Raw genomic sequence first — 24,942 nt, 5'->3', positions numbered from 1 at the left:
GATAAACTCAGAAAGATACATCCAACTAAAGTGTAGCAAAGAGAAGTGAGGTTGAAATATATTAGTTGATTAATCTCCCCTGGCTTAGAGGGAAGCAGGTCTGCCCGTGGGATTGGAAGATGGATTTTAAATCCTGACCCAGCCACTTACTCACTCACTGGAGCTCCCATGGACTTGTAAAACAGCCATGTGACCTTGGGCAAGGCGCTTATTGTTGCTGCACCTCTATTGGAAGAATTCAGTGAGGAATGCATGATAGGGCCAAAGTAGAGACTCAACGGATCCAAGCTCAGCATCCCTTCCCATATTTATTTCTGTAAAATAAGGTGAGTGAACCCGATCTTTCTCCAGAGTCCTGGATCTCCATGGTTTTCTTAAGGGACAGAGGAGATGGGGAGGAGGCTGAGTTGGGGAACAGCATCTGGACTCTCCAGTCTTGTTTAAACCAGAGAAATCCCAGGTAAGATTTAGTTTGGAAAAAAAATGTGTTTTGCTGTGAAAATGAACTCTGATATCCTCTGGAGTGGGTAATCACCAGAATTTCTTTTCACTGACATATTTCATCCCAAGAAATAGTAATGTTTATGAAAATGCCTTAAAATGATAACACACTATACAAATGTAAAGCTATATTATTGTCACTATCATTTTTCCTTGTGGTTTTAGCTTGAATTTTGGTTAGAACAGGTCATAGTATCAGTCTTCATAACTCTTCCCAGTAGCTCCACTAAATTATTGCAAAGCCCATTTAAAGTGAGATTGTTCAGAATGAGATGAGAGGCTCCTATCTTTTCTTGGGAAGGAGTGTGTTTTTGCAGTTCAACTCAATGCATTTATTGATATTACCATATCTAATATAGTGATAGGGTATTTCTGTCTGTCTCTGTCTCTGTCTCTCTTAAAAACAAGATTATTGGCAGGGCATGGTGGTGCGGACCTGCAGTCCCAGCTACTCGGAAAGTTGAGGAGGCAAGACCGTGGGAGCCCAGGAGTTCAAGACCAGTGTGGGCAACATAGTGAAACCCTGTCTGTAAAAACGAAAACAAAAAGATTATCAAGGCGATGTTTCAAAAGGGTTTATAAATATTTTACCGTTTGTATAAAATTTCAAACCATGCAACTAATGCTAAATATTGCTAATGGATACTTGAATATATGATAAAGTATAAAACAGATGTGGAAATGATGAACCCATGATTCAGGAAAATGCTTAAAACAATTCAACATCTGGAAACCACTCATGGCATGGAGTAGGTACTGAATAAATACTGTTAAATAAACAACTGGCACTTTTTTGGAGAAGGTGGAAGAATAAAAGTAAGGGAGGTGTGCTGAGACTTTGATTTTAATATCTTATTTCTTAGGCTCAGTGTTACACAGGCATTTGTAATCATATATACTTTTGTACACTTGAAATACATATATTTGTGTGTGTAGGTGTGTCAGTGTCTCACTCTGTTGCCAAGGCCGGAGTGCAGTGGTATGATCTCGGCTCACTGCAACCTCTGCCTCTCAGGTTCAAGTGATTTTCGTGCCTCCGTCTCCTGAGTAGCTGAGACTACAGGCAAGCACCACCACACTAGCTAATTTTTGTATTTTCAGTAGAGACACAGTCTCGTCATGTTGCCCAGGCTGGTCTTGAATTCCTGGCCTCAAGTGATCCGCCCACCTCGGCCTCCTAAATGCTGGAATTACAGGCGTGAGCCACCGTGCCTGGTCTGAAATATTTCATAATGTAAAAAACTAAACCCAAATGCATATGTCCACTTTCAAGGCGCTCATAGGCCAGACCTAGGATTATTGCTACTAACTGATATTTATTATCCCAGCACCAGCATGTTTGGCTGTGTGTCATGGGTAAGTTACTCACCTTCTCTGAGACAGTGTCATCATTGTAAAATAGGGATAAAAGAGTTTAGACCTTGCAGAGTCCTTCAGATTAAAGGAGATAATCAGTACGTGGCACTGAGTACTTGGAATATATTAAATCGTGTGTGCTCAGAGATATGATTGCATACAGCATCTTGGATCTGCCCAGCAACTCTATGAAGATGAGGAAACAGACTCAGGCAGGTCAGAGCCAGAACATGATGTTTCTGGAATTTGAACCCAAACGTTCCCCTTTCTCTTATCCAGGCTGAGTGCTAAAGGAGTTGTAAGAATGGAATTTGCCTGTTGCCTGCGTCTCCCTCTCTTTTTCTTCCTCTGTGTCCTCTGAATATCTAGCACCAGTGGGACTTTACAGTGTTGGCCTCAATGCTGTTGCGTGCTGTGTGCACAGTTGTCTTCAGCTCCCTGAGTTAGCAGAGCGTTGCCCCAACTCTGCCCTGTGGCCAGCCCATGTGCCTTACAACTTTCTGTTGCCAGAAGAGAGCCTTGCTCATTCTCTAGACTCAACCAACAAAAGCCGCCTGCCATTTTCAGAATGCCCATGAGCAGTGAGAAGTGCAGAGCTGTGTCCTGAGCTTGGCAGCCATTTTGCCTGGTGTTAACAAAGAGTAATTAAGTGATCTCGTAAACCTCGTGGAGGTTGTGGTTCAGAGCAAGCTGGGTCAATGCCAAGGCTACTTTGGCTTCGTCTGGTCCATAGCCCCACATTTCTCTTCTGATGGTTCAGTTCCAGGAATGAGAACCAATCTGAGTGCAAGAAGACTTGGGTTTGAATCTGTCTCCTCGAATCACTAGCTGTGCGCTTGGAAAAGTGACTTAACCTCCCGAGCTGCTGTTTCCTCATCTTAAATGGTGATAGTAATCTTTCCTTACCTTAAGGTTGTTGAGCAGCTTAAATAATATAATGAGTTGAAAGTTTTTAGTATGATCTGTTATTAGGAGTCCAAATAGTGTCTTACAAACAAGAGGATAGAAATAAAAAAAACAGGATTCTGAAGGCTGGACTCATTGCATTCCTTGCAAACTACCCACTGAGCCCCAACTCTTCTGTTGGCTCAAAGTCACTTCTCAGAGTAAACCACATTGTCCTGAACCCTGCACTTGCCAACATCTCTTCCTCTTCCCTGATGTCAGCTCTGGGCTGGAGTTGTGGTGGGTGAGGGAAAGGCAGGATAAATCAAAAACTGATGTTTTAAGAAAACCTATGGTATTCTTGGATGCAAAGGCATGAGAATGATACATTGGACTTTGGGGCTTGGGGGAAAGGGTGCGGGGTGGCAAGGGAGAAAAGACTACACATTGGGTATAGTGTACACTGCTCGGGTGATGGGTTCACCAAAATCTCAGAAATCACCCCTAAAGAACTGATTCAGGTAACAAAACACCACCTGTTCCCCAAAAACCTATTGAAATAAAAACAGAAAATTTAAAAAATGAGAAAACCTATGGTATTCTTGGAAGAAGCGCAGTGGTGAAGTGGAGTAGACGCAGACGTGGAAGTGATGTGAACTTCGGTAAGTTGCTGAACATCTGAGGATGATTTCCCTCATCTGTCAGTCAGGGAACAAAATCCCTTACTTGTGCAATGAGTATTGTAAGGATCAATTCAGATGATGCATGTAAACATGCAATGTGGGACTGGCAAGTAGTAAGCATCCCATAAATGGCAGCTATTAATAAGTAATAATCACCAAGTTGTGGGCTGCCTTTCATGAAAACATTCCCAGCAAGCTGCTCCTTGGAGCCATCTCTGTCCAGTTCTTTCTTTCCAAGGCTTTTCTGGATATTCATTTATCCCAGATTTCTCCTGTCTCAGGAGCGAGGACCCCCAGAGTGGAGCTTGCACAAGGATAGACTTGGAGGGCTTTTTCTAAGAGCTATGACTTTGAATGGTCTCTTCATCGATGCTGACATATGAGGGCTGGTGGAAGTGGTCAAACTTTAAAATGTCTGATGTCCGGAAACACAGAGATGTGTACACAAAACATTCATTCATTCAAGATGGAATTAGTGCCCAAGACACAGAGGCGGGGGCAAGGCTTGATTCCTGCCTTCATAGAGCTTACTGTCTTGTAGGGGAAACATTAGTAAATTCAACAGAGTAAGGGCTCTAATTGGGTAAATGGCGGCTGGGCTGCCCATGTCCTTGGGGTGGTGGGAAGGCTGCTGATCTGGTATGTCAGGAGACCTGAGTTTTGATGCAGGCTCTGTGACTTTGAGCAGGTCGTTTCCAACTTCTGAGCTTCCATTTCCCTAGCTGAAAATGGGGCGCTTGCCATACTTGATGCTGTACTCTGAGTCTTTGAAGCTCTGATATCTTTCTTTCTTTTGGTCACTCAGAGACTCCAGGATTGGGAGAACAACCTGCGTTCTGATTTAAAGTGTGAATCTAATAATTTCAAAAAGAAAGGGACTGAAAGGGACAAATGTGTTTCTGTTTATTTTCCATCTTTCTTTGGGGAAGTGTAACATTTGAAATCAAATTCTCATTGGCTTAGCCAATGTATAGACTTCCAGGGGAAATTCTCACTGCCCAGAGAAGTGACTAAAAATGACCATTGCAGCCGAAGGGAGAACATTTTTAAAAAAATCTGTGCTCTACAGATGGATGAAGTGCTGCTGCACATGGACAGAGTGGATCTGGACATTCAGCATGAGCCCAGGGATCCTGGGAATGGATTGGCTAAGCAAAGACAGGGTGATCTATTGAGGTTCACTGTGGTCCTGATCTATGTGGCCTCTTTCTAAGGGAAGATTTTTCTTAAGGTTGTTTCCTTTTCCAGCAGATATTTGTGAAGAAACTGCATCTGTAGTCTCATTTTGTCCTTACAATGACCCTGATGGATGGGAGGCAGAGGGATGATGATCAGTAAGAGCCGGCAAAGCACCAGGAACTAGCGAGAGCAAGATACCTTTTCCACCGCTAGGTAAATGAACCTAGTGACCGCTGGCACCATGGGTGAGGGGACTGCCTGGCAGGAGCTGTGGCCGTAGCTAGGGGGTTACAGCTATAGCCACAACCCTGGCCCTTTAGGGAGGGAGAGGGAGAAATAAAGAGTTCATATCACCCTCCTCTTTCCCTGGAGTCTCCTGCTGGTACCTGGCATTGGCTGAGTCTAACTGGAAGCCAGAGGGCAAAGGAGGTGCCCTTTCCAGCTCTGCAAATTCTCTTCAGACAGGGTCGGGATTTCTGGAGAGAATCTGCAGAATTGGAAAGCAGAGCAGAATCGATGCCAAGCAAGAGACTCTGCAGACTCTCACAGCCTTGGGACCTGAGAAAGCAGGTCTCCAGTGAGCTGTCACTGAAGTCTGTGGATCTGGCCCTCTCTTACTTTCTCTCCTACAGCAGCAGCAAAGGAGCCATGGGCCAAAGGGACTTGCTGGGTAGAAGTGGACCCACATTCTAAAGAGGAATGAAAGAGAAACCTGATTTCTTTGACTCGCCCTGCTCCTGAAGATGAGGAGCAGGCACAGACCAGCCCTCTCCACAAAGACAGATATATTCTTCCATTCATGGGAGGGGTAGTAGAGACTAACATTTGTTAAGTATCTATTACATGGAGGGTATGGAGGTAGGCCCTTTATGGGTGTAGCCTCTTTTAATCCTTTGGTGATCAACTCACGAAAATAAACAGCTCCAGAGCCAGCTGTCTTTGGAGGGTGTAGGCAGGCCTGGCTCTGGGAAACCTGGTGACACTGACCTAGTTTGACTTCCAAGTCTTCTCTCTTCTTCGATTCTGGTGAGCCCCACTCTAGCCCCATAGTATGGCCAAGCACCCAGATACTGCTTCCATTGGGAGGAAATAAAATACCTGATGAATTTCTTCACTCAAGGTGTTAGGAACTTAATGTGTTCTCCCTCTCCCCCCACCGGGAGAATTTGTGTTTTCTAAGACAGTCAGAGAGTGGGTGGTGCTGAACTCAAAGGAGTGAATCACTAATAGTGGAATCCCAGGCATTCAGGGAGGTCCTATTTCTGGGGTGGGTTCCTTCCTGACACTTCATTTTCTACAAAGGTAGCAGCCACCTGTTGTCTCCAGAAAGGAGGCTGTCCCTGTGGGTGTGGTGATGGTGGGAAAGGAGAGGCACCTGCAGGCTGAAGCCAATGTCATCTGATTTTCAAAACCAAATCTGTCCCTTCAAGGGAGAAGCAGCTTAAAAATCCACACAGCCTCCTGAGTGGAGGGAAGAATTCCCTCTCTCCTCTCTGAAACAGGGTTCCCTTCACCTAGAACACGGTGCTGTTGTTATGCAATGTCCCTGTTGGCAAAGATATTTGAGCCCCTTGTTTTCAGGTCTGTGTCATTTCCAAGAAAGAGCTGTGGCCTTTGAGTAGGACTGGGCTCCTGAATAGGGGCCCTGGTGCCAAATGAGGGAGCCAAGAAAAGGCAGAGAAGAGGAAAGTCCTGACTTTTACACGAAGATGAGCCAGCCAGCCCTGTGGCAGCCAGATGGCAGCCCTGTTGCTCTGTAGTGGCCTTGGGGTCAAACTAGGGGCAGAGCTGGGCTGAAGGCAGGAAGGCCAGGACAAGACAGGTGAGAAGGGCAAAGTCTCCTGCAACCTGGTGAGAGGATGTGGGCTAAGCCACTCTCATCTGGAGCTGAAGTCTTGGTGGAGAATGGCCCTCAACATTCAAGTTCACACCCATGGATTGTAAAAGGCAGGGCTGTGGGGAAAGGTTTTTCCCATTATACTTAATAACATCATCAACAACAATAATCACTACTACCATTTATTGAGCATTGACTCAAAAGACAGGCCCTTTATGAAAATTATTTACTTAAATCCTTACAAAGCTTCTATTCATTCACCCAACACATATTTATTGAGTTCCTACGATGAGTCAGGCATTATTCTAGGTGCTTAGTTTAGATCAAGGGACAGGACAGACAAAATCCCTGTTCTGGTGGCAGGGCTACTACATGCAATTAACAGCACACATCTCTAGAGGGAGTCACACACATGGGCCACCTTACGACTGGTGTGCCCTGAGGTTGAGCATCCTGGCAGCCCCTTTCTGTGACATTTGCATTCTAGCGAAGGGAGTCTAATACCAATGAAGTAGATGTCATTATCCCCTGACTACAGTTTAGGAGACAGAGACACATAGAAGTTAAGTAACTTGCTGAGTTTTTCAGCCAAAAATGACCCATGATTTATACTGAAGTCAGTCCTTGCAATTCACCTGTGTCACGTACTTGCTTTTCTCTCCCTGGTGGGCACAGGGAGGAGGGAGTAGAGAGGCTGGCCAGGTGAGCGCTGGGCTGGCTGGCCAAGTAAAGGCACCATGTCCTGACTGGGTGAACAAAGACTGGGTAGGAGGTAACAGAGAATCCCTTGGTGAATCTAACTTAGCTATGGGAAGGCTTGCTGAGAGCAGCTGCCTCCATGCAGAGGGTGGGGTGTCTGGCCTTTAATCCTCCCCAGCTGAGGATTTAGTCAAAGAAGCTTGTCTCTGGGGATAGCCTGTGGTCTTGAAGAACCAGAGTTAGCTATCAGTTCATCCATTTATTTATCATTCATTCATTATTTTTTAAAAATTTCCTAGTTACGTTTGGAGGCAGAGAAATGGGTCCAGAGACCTAGAGGTTTGCAAGGGTAACTTCTAAACTCCTTTGGTTCAGAAGAGAATAGAAAGTGTCCTCGGGTGACCTTGGGTCTGCTTCCCAAGTAAACTGAGCATACGCAGCAAGAACAAAGACTGCACTCTACTCTGGTGAGCTCAGCCTGCTAGGCTTGGGTCTACATTTTATAGCAATGAGCTTGGAGTCTGACCTTTGGGCCAGACAGGGTACTATCCCAGGCATGACATAGGGAGAACCTTGTCTATATTCCTCCACCTTTGTCCAAGCCTGCTGTGTCCTTCCTCTTGACGAAGAATAAAGACGGCCTCTGGGTGTGCATCCTCTTCCTTCTTCCATGCCCAGATGTACCTGTGTGTGTGCAGCGGGCTTCTGAGACCTGGGCAGGGATGCCACAGGCTGCAAGCCAGATGCTTGGGATGCCAATCCTGGGACTTTGAGGAGGAAGAGAGGTTCTGAGGGGCATCTCTCTATGGGACAGAGTCAAATGGAACACATGGAAGTCCCTTGGAAGGCTGGTATCTAAGTGTTAGCCACACAATGTCCATTCTTCCTCCGTTGTTTGAATTTCTCCTTCTCTATCCTTCCATCTTTACTGGCACCTTGAGAAAGGATGGTGTAGGTGAATTAGTGGTAAAAAGGGCCATGTGACTTCTTTCTTGGGCCCAGTGTGATGCTTCTAGTTAGGCTAACGTGGGTCCTGGGACTCTTCCCGAGATTTTGTGGAAAAGTCTTTGTATTTGTGCTGGTAACAGAGGAAGGAAACCAGAGTTAGGGCTGGTGGGATGAAGCTGTGGGAACACCGATTTCTCCTTTTGTCAGATTCAGGGATTTCTTTCTGTCAGAGACATCCGTGGGGGAGGGATGGGATTGGGAGTGAGGAGAATCCCTTTCCTCTCCTCTCACCATCTGGTGGTCCCAGTGCCTACACACCAGCTCGTTGGATGGACATTTGATTCCCTTAAGATGTACATTCTTTAAATCATTGTTTGTCATTAGCTCCCTGGAGAAAATGGAGAAACTGAGATATTAGTGAGAAAACATAAAGTTAATTGCGTGATGGAGACTGGGAGAAGGGGAATGTTAGAAGGAAGTGAGCGGGGTCTGCTAAAAGGGAACTTTATCTTCTTCTCAATTTTGCCTAAGACTCACGTTGCCTGGGCAGTCTCTTTTGGAAGAGAAGTTTTCATGACAGTTTGGGCCAGGAATGGCAAATAAATGCCTGACATGGTTGCTGCCAGCCCCTGTCTTCCGACACGTTAGCAAGGGTGCACACCACTTCTCCTCTCTGTGACCATAGACTCAGACCCATTGCAATCCAGCATCCTGCATGGCCCCATTGGTCAGAGTTGACATTTGCAATGAAGCCACTTCCGTATGCCTGGTTAGGCCTCCTGCTATGAATTCTCTGGAGTAAACTATTTCCAAGGGGCTATATCTTATTCTTGTGAATTCCACGGGATTTGGAGCCCCAGAAGACAATCCCGTGTGGATTCACAAAATGCCCTCTAAATTTCGTGGCTGTCAGTGTGTACTAAGCCTGACTGACTCACTGGTATCTGTTTGTTTCCTCCACTGACACAGCTGGTTCTTAGGCTCAGCAGGAGTTTGGGCTGAGACCTCTCATTGCTCCACATTCCCTCTGTTACTAATGAGGCGTTGTTCCTTAATTACTAGGTGCTGGATACTAGAATTGCTTTTCTTTGTTTCAGGGGATTTAGCAAAGGGCTTATAAATATTTCTTGTGTCGGGCATGAACTGCCTGATTTTTTCATTCTTCAGGTCACTGAGCAGGCAATCAAGGCAAATCGAATTTGCTGGGAATCAGAATGAAGGGAGACTAGGAAAAGTGATGCCTAGAACACCAACAGGTGTGGGATCATCTTCATTGTACCTTTCAGAGCCTTAGATACAAGTCCTCTGGATACGCTCTGCTTGTTTATTTAAAGGAAAAAATTATCAGAATGTGGGAGATATGGGTGCTTTGGGTAATTTCATATTCTAATTGAAGAACATGAATGAAATTATAATATTAAACCACTAGTAGCCCTTGCTGTAAAAAACTCTTCCAAAATAGCTGAGTCTAAGTTTCTTGCCTCAATGTGTCCCACCTCCTGTGCTCAAGTCCTTAATAATCCAGAGTTTCAAGGTCTCAGTGTCCTAATCTTGAAAAGCAGAAACTTTAGAAGTTTGCTGAAGTTTATTAGTTGGCTATATGATCCATCAAGAAATTGTCTTTTTTGGATTAAATTCAAGATAGATTTAAAAAATCAGTTGTTTCTTTATCATGAAAGCTAAAAAATTAATTGAAGGTAGAGGCTAGTTGGAATTCCAGTCAATAGATGGATTTCTTCCTTCTTAAAGAAACCTGTGTCCAAGGGCAAACTGCATCCTGGTGGTCTGTACTGGCCACAGTCAGCAAAAAATGGTCTGAGGTTTTGAAGGTCAATCATTCTCAAGACGGTCCCTGCCAACACATTCTGTGATTCCAGGAGATCACCTGACCTATATGAGCCTCAGTTTCCTCCTCTGTAAAATCGGCAGGGTAATCACGCTGGGCAAAATATTTAACCTAAGTGAGGAAAATATATGATTAGTGCCCTGAAAAACATGTAGAAAGACATTAGACACATTTTATTCAATATCATGTTGAAATTAGTTTTAAAAAGAAGACCTATTGGATTTTCTAAGAACAACTAAACTGATTCCTTGCAGACAGTTTAGAGAATATAGAAAATTAGAAATAGGAAAAAGTAAAACAAAAACCATCAAACAAAGTCTACTCAAGCACAGGTACTCTTAACTTTTGGTTTATTTCCTTCTAGTCATTTTTAGGTGCATTTTTAAATTGTGGTAAAATATATGTAACATAGAATTTACCATTGTAGCCATTTTTTAAGTGTAGAGTTCAGTGACATTAAGTACATTTATATCGCTGTGTAACCATCACCACCATCCGTCACCCCAGATTGAAACTCCATATCCATTAAACAATAATTTCCCATCCACCTCTCTTTACCCTGGTGACCACCATTTTACTTTCTGTCTCTATGAATTTGACTTTCTTGGTGCCTCTTATAAGTGGGATCATTTTTAGTCATTTTTATAATAGGTTTCCTTTAAAAATATGAATGAAGCCTAATGAATATTGAATTTAGTGTACTGGTTTCTTTGAACAGTTCAGCATCATAAGCATGTTTTTGTATTCTATATTCTTCTTGTATTGCTGTATTCTCTATAGGAATATTATATTCTATATATAGGAATATATATTCACATTTCTTAGAAACCAGTAATTAATTTCTTGATTCTGCACAGAGGAAGTGCCTCTCAATATGATAAAAGTTCAACACAAAAATACGTTTTCACAACACTATTTGAAACAGCAAATATTTGGAAACAACAGAAGACTAATAATGGATGGTACACCCACTGGATTCTATAATCTTCAGCCATTAAAAATGAAAAAAGAAATGTGAATATATATATATAGGAATATATATATATAGGAAAAAATAATATATATATATGTATGTATTTTTTGTTTTTTTAAGACGGAGTCCCACTCTGTAGCCCAGGCTGGAGTGCAGTGGCGCAATTTCAGCTCACTGCAACTTCCACCTACTGGGTTCAAGTGATTCTCCTGCCTTAGCCTTCCAAGTAGCTAGGACCACAGGTGCACACCACCATGCTCGGCTAATTTTTTTTTTTTTTTTTTAATTGAGACGGAGTCTCACTCTGTCGCCCAGGCTGGAGTGCAGCGGCGCAATCTCGGTTTACTGCAAGCTCCGCCTTCTGGGTTCACGCCATTCTCCTGCCTCAGCCTCCCGACTAGCTGGGACTACAGGCACCCGCCACCACACCCGGCTAATTTTTTGTATGTTCAGTAGAGACGGGGTTTCACTAGGATGGTTTTTGTATTTTTAGTAGACATGGGGTTTCACCATGTTGGCCAGGCTGGTCTTGAACTCCTAACCTCAGGTGATCCGCCTGCCTTGGCCTCCCAAAGTGCTGGGATTACAGGTGTTAGCCACTGGCCCCCGCGTTGAACATCATTTTTAATGGCTGAAGATTATAGAATCCAGTGGGTGTACCATCCATTATTAGTCTTCTGTTGTTTCCAAATATTTGCTGTTTCAAATAGTGTTGTGAAAACGTATTTTTGTGTTGAACTTTTATCATATTGAGAGGCACTTCCTCTGTGCAGAATCAAGAAATTAATTACTGGTTTCTAAGAAATGTGAACCTTTCAGGCTCATAATCTGTATTACCAAATGGTTAGGAAAAAATACTCAGAAGGTGCCATTCACAGATGGAGTGGGCTTCCACCAGGGGCTGTGAAGCTCTAATCTCAAAGAATGTCGACTACTGGTAGGGCTGATTCAAGTATTAGATAGCTAGGAGGGTGGGAAGGGCCGTGAAACTTCCAAAATGCCTATGTAGGAGAGGCATAGGGGTGCTGATCTCTTCATAATGGGTGATGGGAGTTTTCCTTGAAACAGCATGCACAGATCAAGCGCTGTTCTTTCCTTTAGCTTGTGTGTTTATCTGGGGTGACTTGGAGGGTTGCTAATGGAGATTATGGGGAATCTAAAGCCACACCCCAAATTTCCCCTTGGTTCCCCTACCTGGGGGAGAGATGACACTAGTCAAACTTCTCCCATCTCAGATTTTGTGATTCTAGGACTCTTGCCACTGCACAGACTCCAGCTGGACCCAGGGACTCCAGCTTCTCACATCACCCTGACTCATCCATAACTCTCTTTTGTTTCATCTCAAACATCACTGAGAGATGGCTGCCTCCTCTCCCTTCCTAGGAAAGCCCATGTCACAATAAGCATGCCTGTGCTTCTTGTCAATGCTTTCTTGGTAGCACCATCTGACAAACACTGCTTGCGGCTGCCTTCAGTTGCTCTCCAAGAAGACGTCATAACCATGAGAGAGATCTGAATCAGCCCATATTTTCCCCTGTGGCACTGTGTGCTTTGGCTGCCTGGCCAGAAAGCTGGGACTGTATTTACCTATCATTTTGATACTATCTTGGGGTGTAATTGGAATTGAGCTCTTAGTGTGGAAATTCTTACTCAGAACACAAAGGATTGAAGAGCGCTTGGAGGCTGAACTCTGGAAGGACTCTTCCCTGAGGCCTGTTGGCATCTGGCTCTTGTTTCTTGGAGCAGTGGTATGGCCCATAGGTGGGTGTTTCCTTTGGGAGCAATTTCTTGCTTTTTCAGTAGCTCTGGGCTGCCATTGAGCCCACTGTTCCTTGTCTTCTCTGCATTGTTTAGTGACGATATGGGTGAATTGCTCCACAGTTTAATCCCAGTGGTAGAGCAGTTGCCATTTGTTGGTTTCTGGTTCCTATGGGAACTCTGGTCTGCATCTCACTGTGTTTCCCTTGAACATGTCTGGGGTTACTTCAAACAGCTTCATGTCTCTCTGAGTGTGGAGACTCAGATTCCAACTCAAATTCTAAGTCAATGGTCTCAGCCTTTAGAATCACGGAAGGAGGCCAGGCGCGGTGGCTCACGCCTGTAATCCCAGGACTTTGGGAGGCCTATGCAGGTAGATCACCTAAGGTCAGGAGCTTGAGACCAGCCTGGCCAACACAGTGAAACCCCGTCTCTACTAAAAATACAAAAATTAGCCAGATGTGGTGGCGTGTGCCTGCAATCCCAGCTACTCAGGAGGCTGAGGCAGAGGCAGGAGAATCGCTTGAACCCAGGAGGTGGAGGTTGCAGTGAGCCGAGATTGTGTGGTTGTACTCTAGCCTGAGCAACAGAGCGAGATTCCATCTCAAAAAAAAAAAAAAGAACCACAGGAAGGAGAGATCATATATGACCCGTATATGTGAAAAGTCCTATCATTGCTACCCACACCAACAATATTAGTGGAAAATATCTTCAAAGGACATTCGTTTCAATGATACATGAGATTTGTTTCCTTCCTTAATTTTTCCCTGTACAGCTATGTAATGATTTTAAAAATCAGATCCTCTTTTCCCCCCTATTAATTGTATTTATAGGATGGATTAATGCTGACACAATAGCAAATGATGTATACACATTTAACACATTTCATGAAGGCATGAAAGGGCACACAGTAAATTCTGTGAAATCCACGTTAGATCATGCCTCTCCTTTTCAATTGAGAGGTGGGCTCTGACAGTGCTCAAGAGAAAAAAAATCAAGTTGTGACAGTTTTAAAAAATATTTTAAGTATTAAACTATTTATTATGGAACTTAAAACATACACAGAAGTTGGCAGAATAACATCGTGTACCCTAAATATCTATCTCCAAACCTCAACAGTGATCAACCCGTGGTCAGTTCTGCCTCTTCTGGCTCCCATCTGCTCTCTGTCTCCAGTTTATTTGGAAGCATGTTTTAGACATCCTGTCATTTCAGTATTGCACTATGTATGCCCTAAAGGTAAGCATTCCCTTTACAACATATATCTACTTTTTAAATGAAGGACAATTAGTGCATTTTCATAAGGGTTTTAGAAAGGGAAGAGACTATATTTCTTTAATTTAAAAATGTATCATACAACTAATCCATGTTTACTGTTTCTAACACTGATACCGTAATAACAGGATTATTCTATTATATATAGATTAGTGAGATCAATTTGTCAGATAAATTTAGAAGGGCCATTAAGAAAGTTATGTCATAATTGTTAGTCACTTGTTGAAACCAAGACTTTAATTCTGCAGAATATCATACTAGGATTCAGAATTGTACACACTGAATGTGTTTGTCCAGAGGTAATCTCTGATCTGCTATGGGGTTGGACATGTCAGTTTTTTTCAGACCAGGGATCACCTAGCTTTTTTTTTTTTTTTTTTTTTTTTTTGAGACAGAGTCTCTGTTGCCTGTGCTGGAGTGTAGTGGTGCAATCTCTGCTCATTGCACCCTCTACCTCCCAGGTTCAAGCGATTCTCATGTCCCAGCCTCCTGAGTAGTAGCTGGGACTATAGGCACCTGCCACCATGCCTGGCTATTTTTTTTTTTTTTGTATCTTTAATAGAGATGGGGTTTTGCCATATTGGCCAGGCTAGTCTTGAACTCCTGATCTTAGGAGATCCGCCTGCCTTGGCCTCCCAAAGCTGGGATTACAGGCATGAGCCACTGCACCTGGCCTCCTAACTGTTTGGCTGCACACTTCTATCAGTAGATAATTAAGCATGTACCCATACTATTTTCCATAATATAAATTATTTACGTATAAATTGCATTATGTACTCAATTATGCTGGTAAATTGAGTATATTATAAAAGAGAAACTAAAAGGATGAAATGAGAAGTAAAAACGAATGTCAATTCTGATATCTTCATCTTCCCCTCAGTGGATCCTCTTGTACATACCCCAATTTGCAGACCACTGGAGGAGGCTGTGGGAGGCAATATTATATCCCAGTGAGATGTGTGGGTTGTAAAGCCAAACAGCCTGGGTCCACATCCCAGCTCCACCACTCCTTAGTTCTGTGATCTTGGAAACATCACTCAACCTCTCTGAATCTGTCTTCTCACCTGTAATATGAGGGCATTAACCCCTTACAGGTTATTGTAAGGTTAAATTCTTAGATAGTGCCTATGGTAAGCATGCAATACATTTTAGCCAATAATAATAGTAATGATAATAACGCATTCCTAGAGGGCTGGGATGGATCTAGATTTTTCTTCCCCTTTTAATGGAGGATGGCAGCGTGATGCGTGAATTTACACTTCCTCAGACATTGATGGTGCTGATGATGGTAATGATGGTGAGGCTGCGATGATGGTTTCAGGAATGGGTGTGTTGGGCATGATGAATAGCATGACATATATTGTCACTCGTTTAGTTTATCTGCATTGATGATGCTGCTGATGATATGATGACTGTTACAGGGATGGTCACATTGTGGGTGATGAATATGACCAGAAAGGGAAGACTTTTACAGTTCCTACCTGAACTACAACATCGATATTTTCATTTGTCTTTCCTAGGAACACTTACCTTAATCACCTGACCAATATGCTGATGACTAACATGTTGTGCCCTGCCTTTCTTCCGGGCCTCTCTGCCTTGTTGATCTGTTTTGCTGGTGTGCCCCCCACTGTGCTCTTGGGTGTCTGTCTCTTGGTAAAGCCTAGTATTGTGGGTGCTGTACACACACACAAAAAAGGGCCATTCATCTCCCAGCAACTATTTTATTCTTATGTCAAGAGACTTGCCTCTCAGCCCCTGGGGACCATGCAAAGAGTGCTGGAAACCTACGGAGTATGACCCTTTGTGGCTTTATGCAAGAAGTTAACTGTGTCTTTCCCGTCATGAGAGAGGACAGACATTGTAGAAATCAAACGCATAACACTTGTGCAAAACCGGAGGTAATGCCCAAAACCTGGTTAGGCAGGGGCGCCTGGAACATGCTTGTCCAGGAAATTTTCCACTCAGTTCTGCTGCCTCCGTGTCCCAGATGATCACAGAAACCTCCTGGGAAGCGTTGAATCCCCCCTCGCCTGGGGATCCCAAGAAAGCTGCAGAGGAAAGACTTTCTTTTCCAAGATCAGAACAAAAGAAGGTTAGCATTGTCCCCAGCAGTGCCAAAACGTAAGGCTGGATTAAAATAAGAATTTGCCTTAAGCTCTTTTTCTGGGGGCTTGTTTTTTTCATTAACCTTGTTGGCTGGACTTTAGGGAAGTATGCACTATCTTCTCCAGAAGTGCTTCAGATTTTATATTTTTAAGAAATTCAAGAGTCTGAGTTAGGCACTTTAATGTAACCTCCCGGAAGCTTTTGTTCTAGGAATTGACTTGGGGATGAATCTTTTTAGCAAATTCTGACACAATAGTATCTCACAACCTTTTTTTTTTCTACAGACCACATGGTATCCACCTGGGATATTCTGAAAATGAACAGTGACACCTAAGAATGTATACTTATCTCTTCATGCCAATTCTCCAAACCAGATGTTGCCCATGTCTTAAAATTACTTGCCTCCAATTTTAGGGCATGAAGTGTGAGATTCTGTAGCATGTGGTTATATGTTCTTAAAATACTAAGTATATATAAATTATCCCTTAACATCTTTAACATGCAATTTTTTTTTTCTTTTGTAGAGACAGTATCTCTCTGTGTTGCTCAGGCTGGTCTTGAACTCCTGGACTCAAGAGATCCTCCCATCTCGACTTCCCAAAATGCTAGAATTACAGGGATGAGTCACCACACTTAGCCTAACATGAAATATTCTTTAACAGTATTCTTCAGGATAATATATTATTCTACAGATTTGAAATAATTTATCAGTTCTATACTTAATTATAAACACTCTTGGGAATAAAACATACTCATCCAATAAGCAAACAGTCATGCTATTCCAAATAATTTAGGATTGCCTTTCCAAGCATTTTTTTGGGGTTTCTTCAACTGATTGAGAGACCCCCGGCCAGGGAAGAGAAAGAGAATTTGATTTGTGACACTAATGGAATGGACTACATCCTTTTGGTGGTGACTCTACTGGGGACTTGTCACAGAGCTTATTTTCTAAACAGATGTGAAAAATGAAAGTCAGGCTGCTGTCTGGTTGGTAAGATAAAGCTTGCATTAATACTTGGCAGCATTATTTTGGCTAAAGTGTCAGATCAGACACCCACATTATCACCTCCCCTTCCCAATTCCAACTGCCAATGATAGAAAAAAAAATAAAAGACTAGGAATAGGTCCATCAACTGGTGAATGGCTAAACAAAATGAGGTATATACATGTAATAGATTGTTATTGAATCATAATAGGGAATGAAGTACTGATACATGCTACAATATAGATGATCCTTATAAACATCATGCTAAGTGAAAGAGGCCAGATGCAAAAATGTCACATACTGTATGATTCCATTTATTTGAAAAACTCAAAGTAGGCAAATCCATAGAGACAGAAAGTAGATTGGTAGTTTCCCGGTGCTGGGGAGAAGGCAGACTGGGAAGTGACTGCTTAATGAGTATGAAGTTTCCTTTTGGGATGATGAAAATGTCTTGGGACTTAGATAGAAGTGATGGTTGCACAACATTGTGAATGCACTAATTGCCATGGAGTTGTACACCTCAAAATGCCTAAAATGAATTCTATGTTATGTGAATTTTACCTGAATTTAAAGAAGAGTAGAAACAAACACCAAGGAAAAGGGAGGAAAGGAAACATTATTGAACAAGACATTTCAACAAGTTTTGGAATATGGAAAATATATGGAGAAGTGGCAACTGACTTAACAGAGTGGCAGAAGAAATAGTCTACGTGACTGTGGGGAATGGGGTGGATGTGGAACCGGTGAGAAACAAGCCGCTTTACTGGGAAGAACTACAGAAAGATGGAGGCTTGAATGCAGCTAGTGCTGCTACAGGTAGCAGTAAACAGGAGGAATTTGTTGAACTTCAGAGTATGGAGAATTTTGATGTAAGAGGCTTTTTAATTTTTTTATCATCTCAACCCAGGAGACTTTTTTTGTTCTCTAGGTGAGGGAAATCTAGAGACAGCCAAGTACAGGGTACAATATTATCTAGAAAATAAAGAAGAGGTTTGAGTCTACAGAGGAGCCTCCTACTCTCTTCCTGGAATGCTGGCAGCCAGGCTTAGATCAGCCTCTCCACCCTGCCCCAGGCAGAAGATGGGAAGATCCCTTTCTGGAGAAACTGACTCATCCAAGAGATAACAGCTCAGATTCTTGCTTTTTAGAGCTCCCCAGTAAAATGCAGCTCACCACTTGAACAGTTTCCAGTGGTGACCCCTGATCAGGCCCTTACTACGAACCTCTGGATTTTACTTGGTTGTTTAGTATCTCAATTTTAAAGATCAAAAGAGAAAAAAACAAACAAATCCATCAAAAAGTGGGCATAGAATATGAACAGACAGTTCTCAAAAGAGACATTTATGTAGCCAACAGACACATGAAAAAATGCTCATCATCACTGGCCATCAGAGAAATGCAAACCAAAACCACAATGAGTTACCATCTCACACCAGTTAGAATGACAATCATTAAAAAGTCAGGAAACAACAGGTGCTGGAGAGAATGTGGAGAAATAGGAACACTTTTGCACTGTTGGTGGGACTGTAAACTAGTTCAACCATTGTGGAAGACAGTGTGGCAATTCCTCAAGGATCTAGAACTAGAAATATTATTTGACCCAGTCATCCTATTACTGGGTATATACCCAAAGGATTATAAATCATGCTGCTATGAAGACACATGGACACATATGTTTATTGTGGCACTATTCACAACAGCAAAGACTTGGAACCAACCCAAATGTCCATCAATGACAGACTGGATTAAGAAAATGTGACACATGTACACCATGGAATACTATGCAGCTATAAAAAAGGATGAGTTCTTGCACTTTGTAGGGACATGGATGCAGCTGGAAACCATCGTTCTCAGCAAACTATTGCAAGAACAGAAAACCAAACACTGCATGTTCTCACTCATAGGTGGGTATTGAACAATGAGAACACTGGGACACAGGAAGGGGAACATCACACACTGGGGCCTGTTGTGGGGTGGGGGAAGGGGGGAGGGATAGCATTAGGAGATATACCTAATGTAAATGACGAGTTAATGGGTGCAGCACACCAACATGGCACATATATACATATGTAACAAACCTGCACGTTGTGCACATGTACCCTAGAACTTATAGTAAAAAATTAAAAAATAAATAAATAAATAAAAATAAAAAGGTTTAGGCCTGGGGGGGGGGAATAAAGATCAAAAGGCAGGATCACTTTTGAGGAAACTTCCAACTTTATTGAAAGAATTTAAAAAAAAGAAGGGGAAAAAAACCTGGTAGTGTAAAGAGCAGCGAAATGGCAGGGAAGTGAAAATTAAGTTAAAAAGCAGAAACTTTTATATAATTGTAATCCTTTGCAGAGATAAAGAAAGATATTGCATACCTAAAAGAAGTACAAGTTGCCATGGAAACAGATTCATTAGTGAAGAGGAAAGAGATCTTGGAAATTAAAGACATAAAAGACAAAATAAAAATTGAAAAAATTAAACAGAATTTAGAACTTAATGTTGAAATGATAGAACTTTAGATCTCAAAAACAACAGAGAATCAACCCAGGAGATTGTGTGTGACTAAAAGAAGTCTCAGAAAGAGAATAGAGGAAAGGAAGGAATATTGTAAGAAAAGTTTCAGGAATAAAATGTCATGGGCCTCCAGATTGATAAAATCCATCTTGTACCCAGAAAAAAATGGACTTTTCAAGAACTACATCAGAACCTATCCCTGTGAAATGTTAGGACAAGTAGATCCTAAAATCTTCCAGAGGGAGTCCATACAAAGGACTTGAATAGCATTAGACTTCTCTATATCAACATTGGATGCTGAAAGAAAAAGAGGAATACCTTAAATTTGCTAAAAGGAAATGATTTTTAACTAGAATTTCATTTCCATCCCAATTAAAAAAACCCACTGTGAAGAAAAAGTTCAAATCTTCTCAAGCATATAATAACTGTAAAATTCTACCTCCTGTGCACATAATCTTGGCAAGTATCTCAGGAAGATGCACTTTGCCAGAACAAGGACATAGTTCAAGAAAGTGGAAGAAATGAGATCTGGGAATCAGGAGCACATGATACAGAGGCATAGCCAGAGGGGTCCCAGGGAGAGCATGTCTAGGGTGACAAGGAATGGGCAGCTTCAGAAGGAACAGCATTGGGGAAAAAACAAAATGAATATCTGATTGGCATAAACATTTGGAAAGTAGTATTAAAAATGTGTGTAACAGGTGTGTTGTTACATTTGCCAAAAAAGAATAAAAGGCACAAAAACCCCCAAGCAGATGAAAAGTAAAGAAGGCAATGGTTAACTCCTGGAAAAACAAAAAACAATATTCAAGAAAGGAAATGAAATCATGGTGTATTTCTTGACTAATAGGTGAAAAATGAAGATGTACATAGTTATTAAAATGCAAACATTTCTTATTGAGTTAACCCAAAGTTGTGACATTTGGAAGCAGGGGTAGGCACAGTGGGGTGTAAGAGACCTAAATCCTCACTTACCACAATGTCTAAAATTGCCATACCAAAGAATAGCAGCATAGTATATTATTTAGAAATGTGGATGCAAATGCCAGAAGAAAAATTAAAGGAAGTGAAAAATGCTCTCCTCTAGGAATAGGGCAGGGAACGTAACAGGGAACAGATATTCTGCATTATCTCAATTAATTCTCACAACTGTGACCAAAGCTGTTTTGCTCTCCTTGTTTTACAGATGAGCAAACTCACAGAGGGATGCAACTTGCCTAGGGTCCTATAGCCAGCAGCTCATGAGTGTGTAATGGGGATTCAAACAAGGTCTAGGAGACTCTAAAACCCATGTGCTTAACCATGATGTTTTACTACCTCTTCTCTGCTTCTTCATTAAGTATTTTTAGTGCCTAATTGCCCATGGTCTGTGCCAGGTGCAGTAAAGGAGGATTACACAGGTGCAATATGAGCCATGACTCTTGTTGATATCAGCACGTCAAAAATAAAGGCTAATGAGCACATGAAAAGATGCTCAACATCACTAATCATTAGGGAAATGCAAAACTGCATTAAAATATCACCTCACATACATTAGGATGGCTACTATGAAAAAAAACCAGAAAATAACAAATGTTGGCAAGGATGTGGAATAACTGGAACACTCATGCACTCTTGGTGGGAATGCAAAATGGTGCAGCTGCTGTGGAAAACAGTATGATGGCTCTTCAAAAAATTAAAAAAAATAGATTTCTCATATAATCCCACAATTCCATTCCTGGATATATACTCCAAAGAATGGAGAAAACAGGATCTTGGAGAGATGTTTGTACACCCATGTTCATAGCAGCATTATTCACAATAGCTAACACCTGGCAGAACCCGTGTCTACCAATGAATGAATGGATAAACAAAATGTGTTATATACACACAATGGGATATTAGTCTTTTTTTTTTTTTTTTTTTTTTTTTTTTTTTTTGAGACGGAGTCTCACTCTGTCCCCCTTGCTGGAGTGCAGTGGCTGGATCTCAGCTCACTGCAAGCTCCGCCTCCCGGGTTCAGGCCATTCTCCTGCCTCAGCCTCCCGAGTAGCTGGGACTACAGGCGCCCGCCACCTCGCCCGGCTAGTTTTTTTTTTGGTATTTTTTAGTAGAGACGGGGTTTCACTGTGTTAGCCAGGATGGTCTCGATCTCCTGACCTCGTGATCCACCCGTCTCGGCCTCCCAAAGTGCTGGGATTACAGGCTTGAGCCACCGCGCCCGGCCATAGTCTTAAAAAGGAAGGAAATTCTGATACATGCCACAACATGGATGTGCCTTGAGGACATTATGCTAGATGAAATAAAGCCAGTCACAAAAGGACACATATTATATGATTCCATTTATATCAGCTACTTAGAGAGGTCAAATTCATAGAGACAGAAAGTAGAATGGTGGTTGCCAGGAATGTAAAGGTGGGCATTTCTCAAAAAACTGAGAAATACAGAAAAAGAAAAATCACTCAAACACTGTTTGCCATACTTCCACCCTGGTTTCTTTTAAATCTATTTTTCTTCTTCTTTTTTTTTACTCAAAGAAATACATGTTTATAGTTTAAACACTCAACTAGTACTACAGGTTTGTAATAAACAAGAGCGGTCTAACTCCCCTCCTCCCAGCCCTGTGTTCTGTCCTTTCAGATGTTGCTTCTGGTCTTTGTATTTCTCAAAAACATGCCTAAATGTATTTCCTGGCTCCTTATATTATTTATTTATTTATTATTTGTTGAGTTTATTGCCATATAGGGATTAGATCACTTACAGGGCCTTCCTCACACCATGCTCACCTTCCCCACCTATATGCACAATTCTGTTTCCCTGTCCTCCTGGAAGTAATATTACTCTTTTAGTTAAGACACAGGTCAGTGTTTATGTTGTGATTATGTAAATATTGTTTATGTAATGTGCTAGGGTTACTTACTTTATTTTTTAAATTCCTTATCCTCCTTCAACCCCCACCCCAACCCCAGTCTCATCCTGGAGTTCACAATTATTTCATTTTTCCTTTGCTTGGTTTTCTAAAATCTATCTCCTGGCTCTTTCTCTAACTCTTCTCTCAGTAAGATCGTTTCTCAGCTCTACCTTTTCCCCTTGTTGACATTGCTCCAGAACACTCCAACCTGCTCCAGTGGCTATTCTGCTTGGTCACTCACTTGTCCTCCTAGGTTTTCTTATCTCCATCATCCTGGGGATTCTGGTCTCTCATTTCTTGTGGTAGACCAACTGTGTCCTGGATCCCATATCTTTCTGTCTCTTGGTTTATTTCTTTGCTTTGATTGAACATACTACCTATGACATTCCTAAGAAAGAATGAAAGAGAAATGATTTTTTTGAGTTGTGTGATGAATATTAAACTCACTACCCTGGAAGGATCATTGTGCCTTTATCTGTATGAGGGATTCCCCTTACACTTCTCAACCGTAGACAGCTCTGTTCTGCCTCTTGAGGTCATGGTGAACCCATCCCCTAGGACAACATTTCTATGTGTCTTGGTCTGGCACGAGGTGACTATCTATTCCCAGCAAATGCCAATCAACACTTGTCTTAATAATACCTTAGCCTCAACACCCAAGGTTTAAGTTGCATTAATCACCTAATAAAGAAACCTTCACAAGTGCTAATTACTAACCTAGTCCTTAAACTAGATTCATTTAAAGAGGTGGCATCTTAGAAGTTACAGTGTTTATAGTCATTCAACAAACATTTATTGTCAGCCATATGGAAGACACCATGCAAGGGCTTTACATGGGTTATCAGATGTAGTCCTCATGAAGGCCCTGTGAAGTGGGCATTATTGCCATTTGTAAATGAGTTTCAGAGAGATAAAACTTCTCATTTGACACATTTACTGAATATCTACTATGTGCTAGAAAATGAGGATACTGCAGGGGGCAGATGCACATGTCCCTGACCTCTTGGAATTTCTAGTCTAACCTAGTCTGTTTCCAAGGGTAACAGATATTAAATAAATAATTTCACAAATAGTCTATTAAATACATTTGAGAGAAGTGTCATGAAAAAGAAGTACAAGATGCTATGGGAACGTATAAAGGCCATAAGTTGTCCTAGTCTGGGGACTCAGAGGTGGTTTCTCTAAAGCAGTGCATTAAGTCTGCAGGATAAGGAAGAGTCAGCCAGATGAAATGAAGTCTATGGTTGGAGAGAGGGAGGGAAGAGCATGAGCAAGGCTCAGGAACAGGGAGGGGCTTTGCATATACGAAGAACTGAAAGGCCAATGTGGCTGGAACAAAGAACGGAATGGTATGGCATAAAGTGCAACAGAGACTGGGTTAGGGAGAAGACCATGAAGCATTTGTGCACTCTGTTAAAGAACCTGTATGCGACCTTGGTGGACGTGGGAGACATCACTGCTGAACTTGAGGGGCATCCCTGGAGATGGGGATAAATGGAAGGATGCAGGAGGTGTGAAGCAAGAGGCTTTTTCATGGTCAGAGCTGGCATCTGACCCCAGCTTTCATGACAAGTCTGCTGCTCTTTTTGGCACACAAAACCTGTTTGTTTCTCTGTGCGAGAATGAACAAGGTGCCTGCACATTTTTCTCTCGCAGTGCAGTGTTCAGGGACGCTAGGTTACACCCCAACAGCTGTGCAAAATCTGTTTCTCTCTTGTGCAGTGATTGAGGTGTTGTGAAAGGTGTTACATTATGTTGTGAAAGGTGTCACTCATTTGGGAAATTAGAACAAAACATAGTCACTGTCTTTAACAGCACACAGCCTAATAGAGGCAATAGGAATGTAAATAGGGTCCCAAGCCAAAACTAAACATGAACAAGTTATAGAATTGTATACAATTCTTAGGGTCATAATTCTAGGGCTACATGTTTTGACTGTTTGACCACACTATATGCAGCAGTATCGTTAATGGTCCTGGAACTAGGCAGCATTTTCCAAAGTAGATTTAAAATAGCATCACTCTTAGACTGGCCTGATTCTCTGTCTTGGCTAGAAATTGTGCTCCTCAAGAATAATAAAACATTTAAAATCATCTTTATTTTTTAAGTTCAGATATTCTGCTAAATAATTGATCTTCATGAATTCATTGGTCAATGTTTTAAAACTTTCCCACAAACGGGCTTATTGGAAATGGAGGCAGAAAACAAGTGTTCAATAATATGACCACATGGCCGAAATTTCCTACAATATGCTTAGTTTACACGTGCAACACGTTTGTCAGACATACACCCAATTTTGGTTTGAAAATAGCATTGACTTCCCAGGAGTGGTGTGTAGGGACTCAAGGGTCCTAGTATGTATGTCTCTAGTGGAAACTTTGGGGTTCAGTTTGAAAAGGCAGTAGATCTCATGTGGATCCCTGTGATTCTCAGGGATTCTAGACTGGGCAGTCCCTTGTGGATGCTTGGGGAAGTCGGGCTGTCATGCTTACGGACCTTCTCTGAGCTGCCAC

The sequence above is a fragment of the Macaca thibetana genome, chromosome 14, assembly GCF_024542745.1.
Source record: "Macaca thibetana thibetana isolate TM-01 chromosome 14, ASM2454274v1, whole genome shotgun sequence".
Lineage (NCBI taxonomy): Eukaryota > Metazoa > Chordata > Mammalia > Primates > Cercopithecidae > Macaca > Macaca thibetana.
The sequence above is the reverse complement of the archived record's forward strand: the minus strand, read 5'-3'. Positions refer to the sequence as shown.